Genomic DNA, 17484 nt, shown 5'->3' on the forward strand with positions numbered 1-17484 from the left:
GGTCTCTTTGGCTATCAATTGCGGCTTTATGGGCTTTGTTTTGCTTTGGGTCTTAATCCTCTAACATGAAGGAATCAGCTTTGCTTGTTTGCCTGTTCCCTAGTACCACTATGTTTAGAATCCATGTTGCCTTTCTCCTGGCCAATGTATGAAGACAGAGCTTGCATTCCATGGAAGACAAGTAGCTTCCTTGCCTGTCAGACTCCATGGAGCTCCTTTAGGGCTTCATCTCACTACAAGCTTCCCTTTCTCACATCATGAATGTAGATCAAGGGGACTTTGCCCACGGTAGCCAATCCTGCATGTTCTGTCTGGGGCTAGAACAATTTATGGAGTGGCTTGTAAGAATTTCATACAAATCAACATACTATGTTAAATATATTATTTTTTGGCTCTTAAAAAATATTCAGAATACCCTGCATAATTTGAAATCTTTTACATATTATTTCCATGAATGCTTCTTATCATTGAGGAGAAAAAAGATAACCAGAAGAGGTCAAGAAAGAAAGAAAGGGAAGGAGGGGGAGGGAGGGAGGGAGGGAGGGAGGGAGAGAGAGAGAGAGAGAGAGAGAGAGAGAGAGAGAGAGAGAGAGAAAGAAAGAAAGAAAGAAAGAAAGAAAGAAAGAAAGAAAGAAAGAAAGAAAGAAGTTGCATGATTTTATGAACAATCCAGTCAGGCCAACTCAAATCTTGTATGTCAGTGATAGCAGGCCTGTATCTTTTCTTACTGCTGAAGAGTCCTCAGGTAAACAAACAAATTAGAAAACCAACCAACCAACCAATAAATTAAAAAAAAAAACAGTACCAAAAAGAGAGGGCCTAAATTGGTAAGGTGATGAAATATGCTGGCCATAAAACAGTCTAAGGGGTTCAAGTCCAGAATTAGATTACTTTGAAAAATTTGAATGAAATTTGTCCAAAATGAGATGAGCAAATATGATATTGGAAGAAAAAAACAAAAGGATGGGAATATCTATGGGGATTCTCATTCATCCAGGTCATGGTTGTCCCAAAGGTGCTTTTTCAAAAGGCAACTGAACTTTCTTTGTTTTTCCTTGAAGACATTTCACTTCTCATTTCAGAACTAAAGAAGCTTCTTGGATAAGAAGCGAAACGTCTTCAAGGAAACACAAAGGAAGTCCAGTTGCTTCTTTAAAAAAGCATCTTTGGGACAAAAAAGGATGGGAAGAAAAGCAGGACTTCATCCACTGATTATTTTTCAGACTGATACCTGAGACTGAAAGTGTTTCTTATAAAACTATCCCATTTCTCTCTTTTTATCCCATAGGGACCATAGAGATGGTTAAAAGTGAGAGTTTCTGTAATATGTGGTCCTCATTTAACCACCACTTGTTCAGCTTGCAATAGTCAAGTGGTAGTTGGTCCTTGAAGTTCTGACTGGCACAACATCCTGCAGTCATGTGGTCATAATTTGTGATCTCCCCTGTTGGCTTCCCACAAGCAAAGTCAATGGGAAAGTTGGTAGGAAGTCAGAAATTGCAATCATGTGACATTCTGCTTAACAGTGTGGCCTTTCTTAATGATAGTAACTGGAAAGTGCTGGAACATACAATTGTTAAGCAGTATGGTCATATGACATTGTGCTTTATGACTACATTACCAAATGGGGGAAATTTTCATCCCAATTACCATTGTTAAGTGAGGACTACCTGCATAATCTCCTTCATAGCATAAATACTTCAGTTTTTTCCCCTCACTAATACATTTAATGCTATTTATTGCCCATGGAATCTAATTCTGATTTTATGGATTTTAATGAGAAGAAACAGGCCTGGAAATGTGGTAAATTCAATGCATAATTATGGATTGAACTGTGGCTCCATAGGGAGAAGATGTCAAAACATACTGTTTTTTGCTGTAAAAAATGGAACCTGTCCAGCCATTTTGGCCATTGTGTCAGGTTTCGTTGCTATCTTAAATAAACTTCATTCTCAAATGCAAGGTCTCTAATGAATCTTTTTTTTTATTTAAGAATAGAAGAATGACATGTCTGAACTCTGGTGCAGCCAAGATTGGCACCTCCTTCCAAACCCCTCCCTTTCCGTTCTTCAACCCCAATGTCTCATTGGCCACCATGCAGATCCATCTCTTCGTCCCAAGCACTTTCTTTTCACAGGAATTTCCCCCCTTCCTCTGTTGCCCAAGTAACGCTATCTACTGAAGAGCCAGGAACTAGGTGAAAGTTCATCTCAGCATTAAAGCAAGGCTTCTCCCTCTTTCATTCATTTCATGTCAGCGCTAAAAGAGATCATAATTTGGAATGCTGACATCCGGCCCCTCTCCCTTTCATCTGGTGGTTTCGACATGTCATTCGCCCGCAGCCCTCTGTCGACTTTTATCGCTACCTGGAACCATTCAGAGAGTCGGTTTGGGATGTCTCGATAAGCAGTCACTTGGGAAATTCTCTTATCTAGGCTTGTTCTAAAAAAGTACACCAGCAATCGCTCTGGTAGGGGAGGCAGTGTCCCAATGACTCTCCTGAATTCACGGATATGCTCTCTGATAGGCTTCTCCTTCTGCATTAGGTTTCTTAGCTCATCTTCCACATAGGGGTCCTCCGCTTCATCCTCATAACGGGCTCTCAATAGTTGCAAGAACCCGTCAATAGAAATACCTTGTGTTCTGCTCTGGGAAGTCGGGGAGGGGGAGGGGGGGTTGGGTGGGAGGGTTGTGGGGAAATTGTGTTTGTTTTAAAACTTTTTCAATAAAAAAAAAATAGTTGCAAGAACCCATCCGCATCTTGCAGCTGCGGGGCCCTGTTTTTGTAGAGAGATGCTGACCACCTCTTTGCTTCTCCCTCCAGCCCTTCCGAGATAGCATTCACTAGGGCTCTGGGGAAAGGATAGAGGTGTCCAAAACGCTCTATGTATATCTCAGCTGAATCGAGGAATTGGGCGAGATTGTCTGGGTCACCATCGAACTTCCCTCTGAACTGGGGTGGTTCCTCTCTCTCTACCCTCTCCTCTCTGTGCTGAGCTCTGTAGGGCCGGCCTTGGTGTTGATAGTCCTCTGCCTCGTCTCTCATCCTGGGGTAGGGAGGTGCTGCCTCATCTAAGCTTCGCTGCTTGCTGGGAGGGGGGGACCCATGGATGCGTCGTTGGGCTCCTCCTCCTCCTGCTGTGGAGGGGGGAAGGGCTGCACCTTGGCCTACGGCCTCTTGGATCAACAGCCCAGACTGGTTCTCTCTTTTCTTTGGGTCTGCAGGATGGCCCCTCCCCCTGAAGGGTGGCACGGTCAAATTTCTCTTTCAACTCATCTATGGGGCTTTCAAGTGGCTTCTTTAGAATTTCTTGGTGCTTAGTTTGTTTTCTGGCTTGCTCCCATTCCCATAGCCAGCTCGCCCTGCCCAATTCACTTAGGGGTTTCCCCTTATCTTTCATGTTTGGAAAGGGAAATTCAGCCTCGGAGGCTTTTGGCACAGTCCCCAGGTACTTATCTGGCTCATGCTTCTTTGTTTGAAGTTCTGCCGAGGGGGAAGGCGGGGAGAGTTGAGTCTTCGTACTTTCCAAACTGACTGGGATCACGGCCGCTTCTCCTCCTCCCGTTGCTCGAAGCAGGCTTTCCTCCGAGAGCTTGGCTTCAGCCATAGTGTCCGGAGATAATCTCCAGCCTGACCACACGTCTGGGAGGGAACGGGGTGATTTAGAGTCAGCCAGCCTGGCTTTGGAGGAATCTTGGCTGTCTGTCAGGTTTCGTTGCTATCTTAAATAAACTTCATTCTCAAACTCAAGGTCTCTAATGAATCTTTTTTTATTATTTAAGAATAGAAGAACGACATGCCTGAACTCTGGTGCAGCCAAGATTGGCACCTCCTTCCAAACCCCTCCCTTTCCGTTCTTCAACCCCAATGTCTCATTGGCCACCATGCAGATCCATCTCTTCGTCCCAAGCACTTTCTTTTCACAGGAATTTCCCCCCTCCCTCTGTTGCCCAAGTAACGCTATCTACTGAAGAGCCAGGAACTAGGTGAAAGTTCATCTCAGCATTAAAGCAAGGCTTCTCCCTCTTTCATTCATTTCATGTCAGCGCTGAAAGAGATCATAATTTGGAACGCTGACACATTGTGGGTGTTGGTGGTGGGTTTTATTTGATTTGGATCATGAATTGAAAAACATAAAACAAGCTTCTATTACTTGGTTGGCTATGGAATATTACTTTCTGAGGAAATAGCTCTCTCAACCATGAGATTTTTGCCTTCTTTTCAAAATTAAATAGAATTGGGCTTTTAGTATTTTCTAATAGTTATCCTGCAGGCTCTTAAATTGTATATGCATTTTTTCTTTTTTTTTTCTTGTTCATATATGAATGGTGTGTGTGCACACATGTGCATGTACATGTCTGTCTCTCTGCTCATCTGTTATGCCTAAATTTGTGGGAAGCAATTATCACTTTATGACCAAGGGTCAGATCATACATATGCATACTGTAGGAGACAAATGTTCTACCCATTCTTTATGTTCTGAAAAGTTTATTGGGCAGAGCAGATGAATCAGAACAGCCTGATGATCATGAAGCATAAGGAGATAGAAAATAGAAACCAGACCATTGCATTTTCCATGGTGTAAAAACCATGGGCACAATAAAGGACATTATTTATATCAGAGGTGTTGATATCACTAGAATAAGATGGGCTTGGAGCTTTTGTAGAAATGAGGAATTTATAGGGTCAGATGATAGTAAGATCATACCCTTGTATTATCAGATGTTAACATTCTGACTGTAACAGTACAATTTACAGTATTTTCTTTATCCTTTCTATGCTACAATTTTGGTAACTTTGATGATTTTGGTGGGGCTCTTCTGCATTCTTGTGCCCAAAAGCCCAGGCCAAATTCCATTCTAATATTTTGGTCGCTGTAAGAGGGACAATTCTTAGAGTTTTAGACTGACTGTAATCACTGTCCTCCTCATCATTGACTCTAATGCTGTCAGCCCTCCCAGTTAAACCAGACAAGAAACGGGATCAGATGAACTAATTCTACTGTATCGTAGGGCTGTATTAACAGAATCTTGCAAGTCTGACGGTATAAACAACTTCCTTTGCCACCTTTAACTGCTTGATCCATTAGGGCAAGTCCTTCCTAAGTTTCTTCCTCTGACCATTATGCCATGGGGTGGGGGTGGGGGGGCTTCTGCCTCTCTTGCTGATTGTTTCTTAAGCAGCATCTTCTCCCCTCTTTCCCCAAGGTCATTCTCAGGTTCCATGACATGCCTTGTTTTGCCACCTCATTCTCTTTGTTGTCAGTTCTACTGCTTTCTCTGCCAAAATTTCTTCCATTTCTTCTTCCTTCAGGTCATTGAAGCCTTCTCCACATTTGCCATGCAGTATGCATGTGGTTTTGACACTTTTCTTTATATTATCTGTGACACCTGGCCCAACATTTTTCCAACCATAGCCCACTTCATGCTGTCCCAGGCTGTGCCAACATAACCAATAAGGTTGTGTATGGTGGCTGACTTCCAATAGTCCATCATGGTGGTTTCCTGGTAAGGGCCAAGAGCCTTGCAAACTTTCCTATAAAACTTCCTCATGTAGTGCACCTCAATAGCGTTCATTATGCCCTGATTGGGAGGTTGAATGAGAAACATAATGTTTGAGGGTATAAAAAGAACTTCCATATTAGGGTGGGCATTTTTGAGTTTGAACAATGGACTGGGACTTTATCCAAAATTTATCCAAAGCAAGAGGTTTTGCCCTGCAGAATAGCATATTCAACTTCTGCATTCTAGTAGAATGAATCTACTAGAGTCTGGTGTCAGCCCCTTTTTTTCGTTCAATCTCCAATGGTATATTGTTCAAATTTTTCCATTTAAGGGTTTGTGGATTTGGGGCTCTGTATGCCATTAAGAGTTTGCACTTAAAGTTGAACTTGGCATTGGCACACAATAACAAGGTTGCATAGTCTTTGAATGATTTAAAGCCAGGGGCTTTGGAGGCCATTTCTGTTGTGAAGGTTCATTTGCCAACGTGCTTGTAAAACAAATCAGTTTCCTCAGCATTGAAAACTTGCTTTTCCACATAATCATTTTCCTGCATAACACTTACAGGATATTTTTAAAATTCTTGCACATCCTCCTGATCTGCAGAATCTGCCTCATCTGCAAGTTTAACATTTTTCATGCTGTATCACCTTTTGAAATGTGTGAGCCAGCCAGCACTAGCCTGTCCCTAGATAACATGACCATAAACTTCTTTGACTTTCAGATTCAGAATAATGTTGTCTGCCACACTTTTTAAAAAATTGGCCATTGTTTCAAGAATTTGCAAATGTAGCTACATTAGCCAATCTATCTTTTTCCATAGGTTCATCATGCACTATAGATGTTACTTTAGCAAATTCCAGATGCTTACATGCTGATCAGCAAATTGCCTCTTTTTTTTCTGAATGTACCAAATTGTTGATTCATTAACATAGAACTCCCAGTCAACAGCATTATAATTCATGCCTGAATGAAACTTATCTCCCTCACATATTTTTTCTGTAAGGCATATCACAATCTTGTGCTTAGGAACACTAGGTTGGGGCACATGTTTAACAAGTAAGATCATCAATATGAGAGAAGGCCTTGCTCAAACTCAGTTAGGAACATTGAGTGCATTGGGTGACTCCAAGAGTATTAATTTGTGTGTTATAAATAAATGTTAACAAATAGATGAATTCACAACTGAAGAATATGCAAATAATGAAGATTGACTGTAATGGATAATGGGAATGACCTTGGGGAAAGAAGGGAAGAGATGCTTTCTAGGAAACTGACAAGAGAGGTAGGAACCCCCAATGGCTTAATAGTCAGAAGAAGAAATTTAGGAAGGACCCCTCCGCCCATGGATCAAGGAGTTAAAAGTGATGGTGGGAAGTTTTGTACCTTCAGACTTTCAACATTCTATTAATGTAACTTTACAATAAAGTAGATTTATCTCATCTAGTCATGTTTCTTGTCTGGTCTAACTAGGAAGACTGACTGACTGTAGCTGATCGCAGAGACCACCTTGCCGAGTAGGTCTTATTTCTGACAGTGCCAGGACTACAAATATGTTATTATCTTTCACTTTTTAAAGCTTACAGTAGACTTGATTGTTTTAAAAATTGTTTTAGTTCTCCTAAACTATTTAATTGAAATATGTTGTTGTAATTTAATTGCTATATGTTGTAGTAATGTTAATCCAGAAGCTTTAATTTTATTTTAGATTCAGACATGATTGATTTTATTAGTTTATGCATCTTTTGAGTGCTTGTTGGTGGAAAAGAAGCCTACTTGTATAAATAAATGCATAATTGATTACTGTTCTCCTTTTTATACTGAATAATAACAGTAATCACCAATCTCTCCATATTTATACAGCTTCCATTCCAAGGTGTACAATCAGGTAAACCATAAAAATAATATTTCTTTATCTGAAACTTATACATTAGTAAAGAAATAATTAGAAATAATATATTTTAGAAACTGATTTAACTAATTTCAGTAATTGGAGGCACTTTTTTTTTGAATAGCTATGTCCTAGATATTTTATTTAAAGTCAGATTCTGATGCTAAAAAAGAAAAAGCACATTCCTTTTGAATCAAAACATTTTTAATGCTCAGAACTGAGCAATTACAATTACTTAGTCATTGTTGAGCAGCATGGCCTTGGAAATCTAAATTAGAAATAAACAAATCAAGAATAAAGTGTTCAACATTTAGCTCATTTCTTGTAAAGTAAGTAATTTGATATTGTACTTCCAGTATTGTAATTTTTTTTTTGAGATTTAGATTTGATTTAGTATTCTTAATAACCCATAATCACCATTGTTCCAATCTAATAATATTTTAAAGATAGGAAGTGTATGAGCTATTCTATGGCAAGTTGGGCAGCCAATAAATAAGTGTAATAAATAAATAAATAAATAAAGAACATTATCAATAAACTGGGAATGTATCCTTGTTTTCAAATACAAAAGCTAGGCTTTTAGGGAATTGTGATTGATTGTTCGTGCTTCCCAGGCATGAAGATAGATACTATTCAGTCTTATTTCAACATTACATGACAATCCAGCAACAATTTTCATCTTGATCCTAGTGGAATTCAGAATATATAATGCAAAATGGGCAGGAGACAGAATCTGATAATCGACAGAAGAGAAACAGTTAAATATCAAAGAAAAACTGATCAAGGAAACCTATGGCTCTTGAAGTGCAGTAGTTTCAATTTCTGCTTTCCAACATGACATCCAGAGTCTTTTCATAAATAGTTTTCCTACATACTATAATTTTACAATATTGAATATTAAAATGACAGCAGAATTGCTATTACTTAAAGCATTTTTATCACCACCACCACCATCATTTCAGCCATTATCTACCCACTGCAGGATAAAGGCCTCTTCCGCATGTTTCCAACCAATACCGTCCTGAGCTTTCTTTTGCCAATTGGGCCGGTAATACTTGCTGATGTCATCGATCCATCTTGTTTTAGGTCTCTTTCATGGATGCTTTTTATCAAGTAGGATCCATTCTATGACTGCCTTGGTCAACCTGCCATCAATTCTTCTTGCTATGTGACCAGCCCATTTCCATTTCAATTCTTTTATTCTCTTGTTGATATCGTATTTTTCCCCTCATCCCAGTCCTCCCCCACCCCCTTGACCAGTTCGTGTTCAGCCAATGGAGAGCTGCATAGGTATTTTGAGATGAGTTGCAATTCTTAAAAAAGAAGATACACTAAAATTACAATAGCAAAGAAGTCCAACAACAATACAACAATAAATGTTGTATTGTTGTTGGACAATACAGGATAAATGTTGCCTCTATAGTTATAAGAGCAAATGAGGAACCAGGAATTTATAGAACTATCAGTCAGATATCAATACCAGGGAATATTCATGTATTATTCAGTAATTTTGTTAATAACTGTGGTTGAAATTAAATGCACAGTATAGAATGGAAGAAAACACAGTTTTGTAAAAATAATTGGGAATTTTTTTTTAAATAATAGTTGATTAGAAATTGAATTGCAGTCAACAATGTAATGTGGCTCCAAAATGCAAATACAGTTTTAGTTCTGAAAAATTTCTAAATCACAGGAAATAATGCTTCTGTTTTATTGGTAATGGTCAAGATAAGAGCAATTAGAACAGGTTCAGAAAAGGCAGGCGAGAGTGAGCAGGGGATTAGAACAGTAAATCCTGAAGAAGAAGTGAGGAGATGACTCTTCCAGTATCTGAAAAGATGTGTCACTGGGGTGGGGGGTTGGGGGAGAAGGCCTGGTCTGTGTTCTCCTAGAGAAGAAGGCATGGAATAATAAATGTAATTTGCAGAACGGCAGATGTTGGCTGAATGGTAAAAAAACAAAACATTTGCAATAATAAGAGCAGGACAGCAATGGAGGCAAGCACCTTGAGAGGTTTAAGAAATCCCCATCCCTATTCCTGGTATAGTCAGCTGGTGCCATCGCTGACTATTGGGGGTGAATCTTTGCCCCCCACAGAGAGGGCCCGCAATCTGGGTGTCCTCCTGGACTCACGGCTGTCTTTAGAAGAGCATATGACGGCCGTAGCCATGGGGGCTTTTTATCAGGTTCGCCTGATCCGCCAGTTGCGTCCCTTTCTGGACTGGGATGCCTTGCGTATGGTCACTCATGCCCTCATCACCTCCTGTCTGGACTATTGTAATGCTCTCTACATGGGGCTCCCCTTGAAGAGCACTTGGAGGCTCCAACTGGTCCAGAATGCGGCAGCGCGGGTGGTTATGGGCGCACCTCGTTACGCCCATGTAACACCTCTCCTGCGCGAAGTGCACTGGCTCCCAGTGGTCTTCCGAGTGCAATTCAAGGTGTTGGTCACCACCTTTAAAGCGCTCCAAGGCATAGGACCAGGATATCTACGGGACCGCCTTCTGCCACCAACAGCCTCCCACCGACCAGTTCGTTCCCACAGAGAGGGACTCCTCAGGGTACCGTCGGCCAAGTTATATCGGCTGGCAACACCCATGAGGAGAGCCTTCTCTGTCGGAGCTCCTGCCCTTTGGAATGAATTGCCCCCGGATATTCGTAACATTTCTGACCTCCGGGTCTTTCACTGTGCCCTCAAGACCCTACTGTTCCGACAGGCGGGGCTGTCTAACTGAATGATTTTAAATTGGGTTTTAATTTTGGGTTTTAAAATTCGGCCAAAACTATTTAATGATTTAAATTAATTTTAACTATGATATTGTATATTTATGTTTTAATTCTGGCTGTACACCGCCCCGAGTCCTTTGGGAGAAGGGCGGTATATAAATAAAATTATTATTATTACTATTACTATTACTATTATTATTATTATTATTATTATTATTATTATTAATAATAATAATAATAATATTATTAATATTCCCTGGGTGTGTCAAGGAAAGGTTGGGCTGCCATTTGTTGGAGATGCTTCAGTTGGGATTCCTGCATAGACCAAGATGTTCCACCGATTACCCAAATAACCCTTTTCTGATTCATAGGGAAAGAATTCCATAAAGACAGTGATATTAGGAATTTCATTTAACCCTCTCTACTTCAGCATCAGTTCTAGTGGAAATCCTCCACCCCCCCGGCCTTTTTTGCCCTTTTATCTTTCTAAACCCTTTTCCCCAAAGAAGCCTTTTCCCTCAGGTAAGTGAGCTATGAGACAGGGAAATTTGGGATGAACTGAAATCTGTACATTGTACTAGAAATGATTGGGGAGCAGGAACCTCTTAATTGTACAAATGTACAAATGTACAATAGCTGTACAATATTTATTTCAACCCCCTGATTCTTATGTTAGTCACTAAAACATACATGTAGTTCAGTTGCACACATTTATTCTCAGAAGATGCTTTAAATAAATTGGAACTGACATTCAGAAAGACTTTATTGTCCCCATTACATTTTCTGAACTTTCTGAAATCTGACAAGCCCAGATACTGTATGCCTAAAAGAGATTTATGAGAAAATATTTTTCAAAACATTTTCCAATAATTTGACAGGCTATCTTCTATGTTTTGGAGGTTAATTGCAATTGCAGATTGCTAGCCTCACAGTTGCATACTTACCTGGGAATTAATCCTGTTAATTTCAGCGCGATCTATTTGTAAGTAAACATTCAAAATAGATGGTTGTGATTTTGAAGAAAAAAAAGAGGAATATCTAGTCTGTTGAGAAGTATCTGATGCCCCCCAAATTTGTCTTAATCAATGAAAATATTTGCTCATTCTTAATATTTATATGTACATAATCTGCAGTGATTTGGTAGGATGGCTCATATATGTTAACTCTGAATTGTCATACAACAATATGCTTTTTAAAATGTGTTTGCATAGGATATTTCAGCTAGTGTTTACAATCCCCGGCAGAGCTTTTTTAACTAATTTAGAGTGTTTGTATCTATAACAGTGAGCTCCTCTTTATTATAGTAAACTAGCGCACCTTTTACTAGAGGTATGTGATTTTTTTTTCTTCAAATCAGAGCATTGGTGATACATGATCTGATACAATATATTTTTGGTTATAATTAGTGTTGTTTCTTTATGAATCAAAGAGGGAAAATAACGGGAAGGTGCAAAATGGAAAGAAACCTTTTCACAGAGGGAAAGATGAGAGTAGCAGTGCACTCCATAAAATTAAAATATATTTTAAAATTGGACATCTAAAATTACATTTCATGAGCCATGTTGTCTGTGTATGCAGTTTTTATTTGATGTGCAAAAGAAATCCAATTGCTGGCTTTTCTGAGATTTGGGGCCTGATCGCTCAGCTCATGTTTCAGTTTGGTGCAATTAAAATGCCTATCAGGCACTCAGGACCCTTTCAAGAACCTGCTTTCACTGAGGCGAGTGCAGTCTCCTTTTGTAAATGAATGATGGCTGAGCTGGCAGCCTCGCCTTCATTCTGGAAATTTCTGCGGCCAGCAAGCTCCGTCTGTGTCTTCCATGCGGCCTCTTCTCCATTTCATCACTGTGGGGATTTCATCTGATGTGCGGTTTTCTTTCTCCCCCGACATATATACGGAAGCTACAAGCTGGTGGCTAGCAGACTGTGTCTGTCTGGAAATAGACTGCGAGCTCACGGATGTTAATGCACGCATTGGGAGAATAATTAAGCTGCAGTTATTTAAGGATATGCCTTTGTGGCATTTCAACACAGAAGCTGGTAATATTTTTATCCCCTTTGTTTCACCATAAGCTTTGTGTGCATCCCTTTGGAAATACCTGCAATATGCTGCTTTACTGGAGCCCTTCCTGCTGTAAACAGCATCCATCGGTTCAGACTCTTTTTGTAAAGCAAGGAGTGGATGCATATTTCTATTACATGGAGTCTGTTTTATGTTTGGAAGGGCTTGGTAGATTTTTGCAGGCATTATGAATCACTCTTGTTTTGTTGTGGGTTTTTTTGTTTTGGTTTAAATAAACGGAATGCATGTTCAGACGTGGAACAAAAGGAAAGACCTTTTCAAGGTAACAATTTTAATTGGGGGTGTGTTCTTTTGCAGGCTCTCCAGCTTTTTCTTTCTAACGTGACATCATCCTTGGGTTTGACTTGGTCACAGACAAACGGTAAGGTATGTCATACTTTTCACCTGTTCACATTCATGCTGGGATATGGGTGCTTCATTTGCAGGTGACCTTTCTGTGGGGCAGTTGTATGCTTTTCTTGGATGTTCTGGTATAGTCCTGGAGTGCCATTAAGAGTCATTAGTGATAGCTGCATTCTGACAAGCCATTCCAGGTATCATAACAAATGTAATTATTTCAGTTCTTGGAACTGTGATGAAATGAAAACCATGCTTTACTAAATCACTAATCAGAACCACCCAGATAGAATAGAATGAAACTCTTTTTTTTTTTTTTTGCTTATGTTCTGAGTCACCAAAAAGAAATTATGGGGTACAATATTTTTTTTCTAAATATTAAGATGATTCATATAAACAAATACATAAGATATTACATATCTTATTCTGTTAAGCAAAATTTCCAGAAAAGAAAAAAAAATCTTATTTGCTTTGACCTGGTTGTAACAGAAAGATGTCTATATCCGTGTCATTGAATGCTATATATTGGATTTATAAATATACAGTTACATGAGAAACAACACATACCTCCTTTTTGTTAATTTTCATTCTTGAAGTCATTCCATAAAGGCTCATATTTAAATGTTTGTATAAAAGCTGCAGAACTTTTTTTCCTGGGCATCCACAGGGGTCACACATTCATCAAGATTTCATTCATTTTACAACCATTTGCACGATAGATTGAAAAAAGCATGGATGGCTTTTATTATTTTTATAATAAAAGTATTTTGCAAATGTTTTGGGGGGTTTCATTAGGCTGGACTATTCTTGTTTATTGAAGACATGTCACCTGGATACGATTGCTAGAGTATCAAAGTTAGCTGTAGCTTTCTGTTACGAGGCAAACTAAAATTTACAGTAGATCATGCCTGTTATGGCATTCAAACTGCATGCATGCTTTCAGTTTGTGTATATTGTGTATTCTTTAATTCCATCCTGATTTCTAAGCACTATGCTATATCTTCTAGAAAACAAACAAACAAACAGCAAGTAGATTTCAATATTAAGTTCTACTTCTTGTATTACCTTTCAGTGTTTTTGCTTCTTAGCCCTATCACCCATTGTGTACCTGGCTTTCAAAGCATATAGACTTATTAAGCTGCCTTCTATTGTAACACAGACTACTGGTCCCTGGTCTTAGTTGGAATGTAGGATCTCTGGCAGAGTCCTTTCCAGGCTTCTGGTCAAAAGGGCCCATTTGACGTACGTTCACCCACTTTGTTGCTCTCAAACCTGATCTGGGATCACATGACTATTATAAGGGCAAGTCTGGGTGAAGCTCTATTGAGCAGAGAGTCAATTTTCTCAAAGCTTCCAATTACCAATATAAGCAACAATGTCTTTTTTGCCCATTTGTTCCAAGACAAGTGGCAATGGAAGAGGAAAAAGAATAGAATTGTTTTCCTCAGCATCTGCAAGTAGTTACAGAGATATAAAAACAAATGCTGGAAGCAAGGGGAAACAAACTTTTTATGTAATAATAGGGCAAGATGAGCTACCTTTTGGAAATTTAGAAGATAACCCATTGTAATTTTGCTTAGATAGCCCATTCTCTTCAATGGAATTTATTCTTGGGTAACGGTGGTCAAGACTGAAAAATGTCTGCCCAGTAAGAATATATTCAAACTGGATATGGAGGGGGGATTGAAAGGAGATGCAAACTATTACATTATATTCTACCGCAGTAACAAAAGTAGGATAAAAAGAAAAATGAAAAAATAATTGAATCAATTGCATATTCAGAGCCAGCCTCATATGTTCATTGAGGACTAGTAGATTTTTGAATACCAACTCTAATTATGTATAACTGAAAAGAAACATAAAGCTATATTCTACAGTTATTGTTACTGTTCTAATATTTAAATTGTTTGAATATAAATTATTATATTGCAGAGGAGAAATATTCCAAAGGAGATTTTTCAGTGTTGTCTCATTTCTATTCCTGGATCAATTTGCTGTTTTTTAACTATAAAATGGCTCATATACTTTAAGAAAGGAAATCAAGCACAAATCTATTTTCTGGCCAGAATTAGGGGAATTATTTGATAGGTGATATATTGGTATTAGTATTCATAATTAATATATAAAATACTCTGTAGAATCCATTAGTTCATAACTGTTCAAAGAACCATACATACTAAAGGATAGAGAAAAGAAAGACAAAAGTAGAAGACAAAACTATTCATCTTGCTGTAATTGTAGGGAATGCCTGAAGAACAAGAAAGATGTTCAAGAGAAGCCTTAAGCAGCAGGAGCCCCACATATGTCCAAGAAAGACTATTCTAGACTGACAATGACACAGTAGAGAAAAGCTGCCATAAATCACTGTGAAATGGCCTCCTGTGGCTTTTCACACATGCAGAAGGTCCCTGGTTGATTGTCATTGATGAAGTATAATGGGGAAGGAGGTCCCTTGGGTATCTAAAGTTCCCAATAGCTTCGGATTTTACAGGTCAAAAGCAAAATCTTGAATGTAGTTCAATAGCTAAAGGTTGATGTCTGACACTATTTAACCCAAGACATATGAGATGCATGCAAATGCTGCAATCATGCAAATGCTGCAATTAAGAACTTATACAATATATTTAAGTTGTGGCATTCTCATGATTGGGTCATCTCATCCATATTGTCATCCCTCCACCTTTCTCCCTCCTGCAGATGCCCATGCTGCTAACCATGCTGTCCAGGCCACTGTCTACAAAGTACAAATATGGGAATATTTTATTATCTGAGGAATTCAAAGTGCCTCGTTCTTCATGTAAGAACATTTGCTGGAATCAAACTTGAAAATTCTTGATCCAGGAAAGTTCTGGCCAGTTTGGGGCCTGATGTAGATGTTGTTCTCCTCCTTAAGCTTCCAGCTGACATGAGGAATGTATGTGGGAAACCTAAAGCAGGATTTACCTGTAACTTTTTCCTTTATCCCAGGAATTTTGAATGTCATCTAACCCAGTGAAGAGAGCTAAAAAAGTACTATTTCAAAAATTGAAATACAAGAACATAGGATTCAATCTATTGAAGTTTATTTAACTATATTACTTGATTTCCATAACCAGTATAAATTCTAACCAATTTGTTCTTTACCCACTATTTTGTGCCAAAACCATCCAACCAATTACATTTTTCCTTACATGAATTAATGCAACTGTTAAATTTAATATGACAAATAAAATTAATTTAATGGAGAAACCAAGTTACTCCATTACTATAGGAACATTCAATATGTTCCTATAGTAATGGTTTGGGTTTTTTTCCTTTAACATGTCATCAGGATTTTTGGAAATATTACATCAATAAATCCTTTGGTTGCTGTCTAACGGGAAAGCTGTTGCTCTATGATCCCTGGTCATGCTAATAGCCAGAGTTTGTTCAACAATCTCTGGGAGGAACTTGCAGAAAGAAGCACTTCTTCGGCAGCAGGATATAGCACTCTTAAATCCAAGCATGATTTCTTTACAATAGCCAGCAATTCCTAACCTGAAATATTTTTCTTCAAGAAATATTAGGAGAGCAACTATCAGAATTTCCAGACATCTGATTGAATGGCAATGGAGATGGCTGATCTGAGAATATATGTTATTTCAAGAATAACATATATTATTGTTTAATTAATAAAGTTAAGAATTCTTCTAAATGTTCCATTTGTTCTAGGCTTTTTCCCCATAAAAAGTACTGCAATATTTCTTTTGTGATGTGTGGATAGGTTAGGGAGCATAAACGCTGGAAAGCATGAATGGGGAATGTTAATATATTTCTCATCAGTTTCTCTAGCCCTGGCAGCAGTTATTTATCTTGCTTTTCCAAAAGTTTAATCTGATTTATCTGTAAGGAACAAGCGCAACAGCAATTCCTAAAGAAATTCATTAAAACAGATCCAACCTGGTGTGTTAAGGACCATTGTTTTCTATTGATCTTGATGATATCAGCCAGGCTTTTGCAGTAATGCTGGCAAAGAGAGCAAACAAATCCCTGTTCTTGAAAAACAAGAACAAATGAAAATGATGATGTCATGCCATTCACTGCAGATTGCACAGAGCTCACTATTTTTAAACATAAACACTATTTTATTTTAAATAGTGATGTATTTGGAGCATTACAAACTATGTGATTCTAAGGTGGGGGGAGGGGAGACAATTATAAGTATGGAAGATTTCAGAAGAACCTGCTAATCTTGCAGGTTAAAAAAAAAGGTAAATGTGTTTGTCCTCTTTTGTACTGGTAACCTAGACAAAAATAAAGTTCGGCATTTAGAATGTAACAGTGGTTATTGCATAAAAAATGAAACAGTTTGTTATTGCAGCATTAAATTATGTCTTCTAGTCTTCTAAGACAGAGATGAGCTGTGAATTATAATGAGTCTGTACATATTATTGTTACTGTCCAATATACCTTCGAGCTTTATTAAATATTTAGGATAGATAAGCTCATTTAGCTGGATCATGCAAATTTGACAAGTAATGCACTATTCCTATTATTAGTCAGGAAACTGGGATAGAGAAGTAGTCCCTGGCCATGCCTTTATATTAAAATATTTGTAGAAGAAAGTTTATCTCTACCCACATCTTTTTAATTTTCTTAGTGTAGCATTGAATTATGCCACTTTACAACATCCCATAGGAGCTTTTGGATAATCTTGGCTTTTCAGAAAGAAGCTTTAGGCTGTAAATGACAGTAAGAACAGAAAGCTTCTACTAAGTTCATCTTCTGTTTGAAATGCAAGATATTAATGGCAGGTTTTGTCTTGCCAGAGTAAGGTTGTTGAACATATAAAGAAATTCACAAATGTTTTGTAATTGTTTCCTTAAAAATAATCTCTCCCAACTAGTAAATCATACAAAAATCTCATCTCATTAAAACATGCCAGTAATAGAACTGTGTTGTCAATTTCCTCTTGGTTGTCATTACC

At 38.3% G+C, this 17484-nt stretch overlaps 1 protein-coding gene across 42 annotated transcripts in view; it reads left to right on the top strand.

Annotated features, from left to right (window-relative positions):
* The window catches only part of MAP2 (microtubule associated protein 2), a 259617-nt gene that overhangs the window by 88534 nt on the left and 153599 nt on the right, over positions 1-17484 (top strand). For 28 of the 42 annotated variants that reach the window (XM_034432121.3, XM_034431988.3, XM_087882162.1 and 25 more), the window contains one exon: positions 12501-12569. The gene's annotated coding sequence lies outside the window, so the exon portion shown is untranslated. Of the gene's footprint in view, positions 1-11841; positions 12161-12263; positions 12466-12500; positions 12570-17484 lie in introns of those variants that run through there. The other 14 variants (XM_087882152.1, XM_087882156.1, XM_087882164.1 and 11 more) reach the window with 5 other exon arrangements.

The sequence above is a fragment of the Pantherophis guttatus genome, chromosome 1, assembly GCF_059756535.1.
Source record: "Pantherophis guttatus breed Tessera chromosome 1, ASM5975653v1, whole genome shotgun sequence".
NCBI classification, from domain to species: domain Eukaryota; kingdom Metazoa; phylum Chordata; class Lepidosauria; order Squamata; family Colubridae; genus Pantherophis; species Pantherophis guttatus.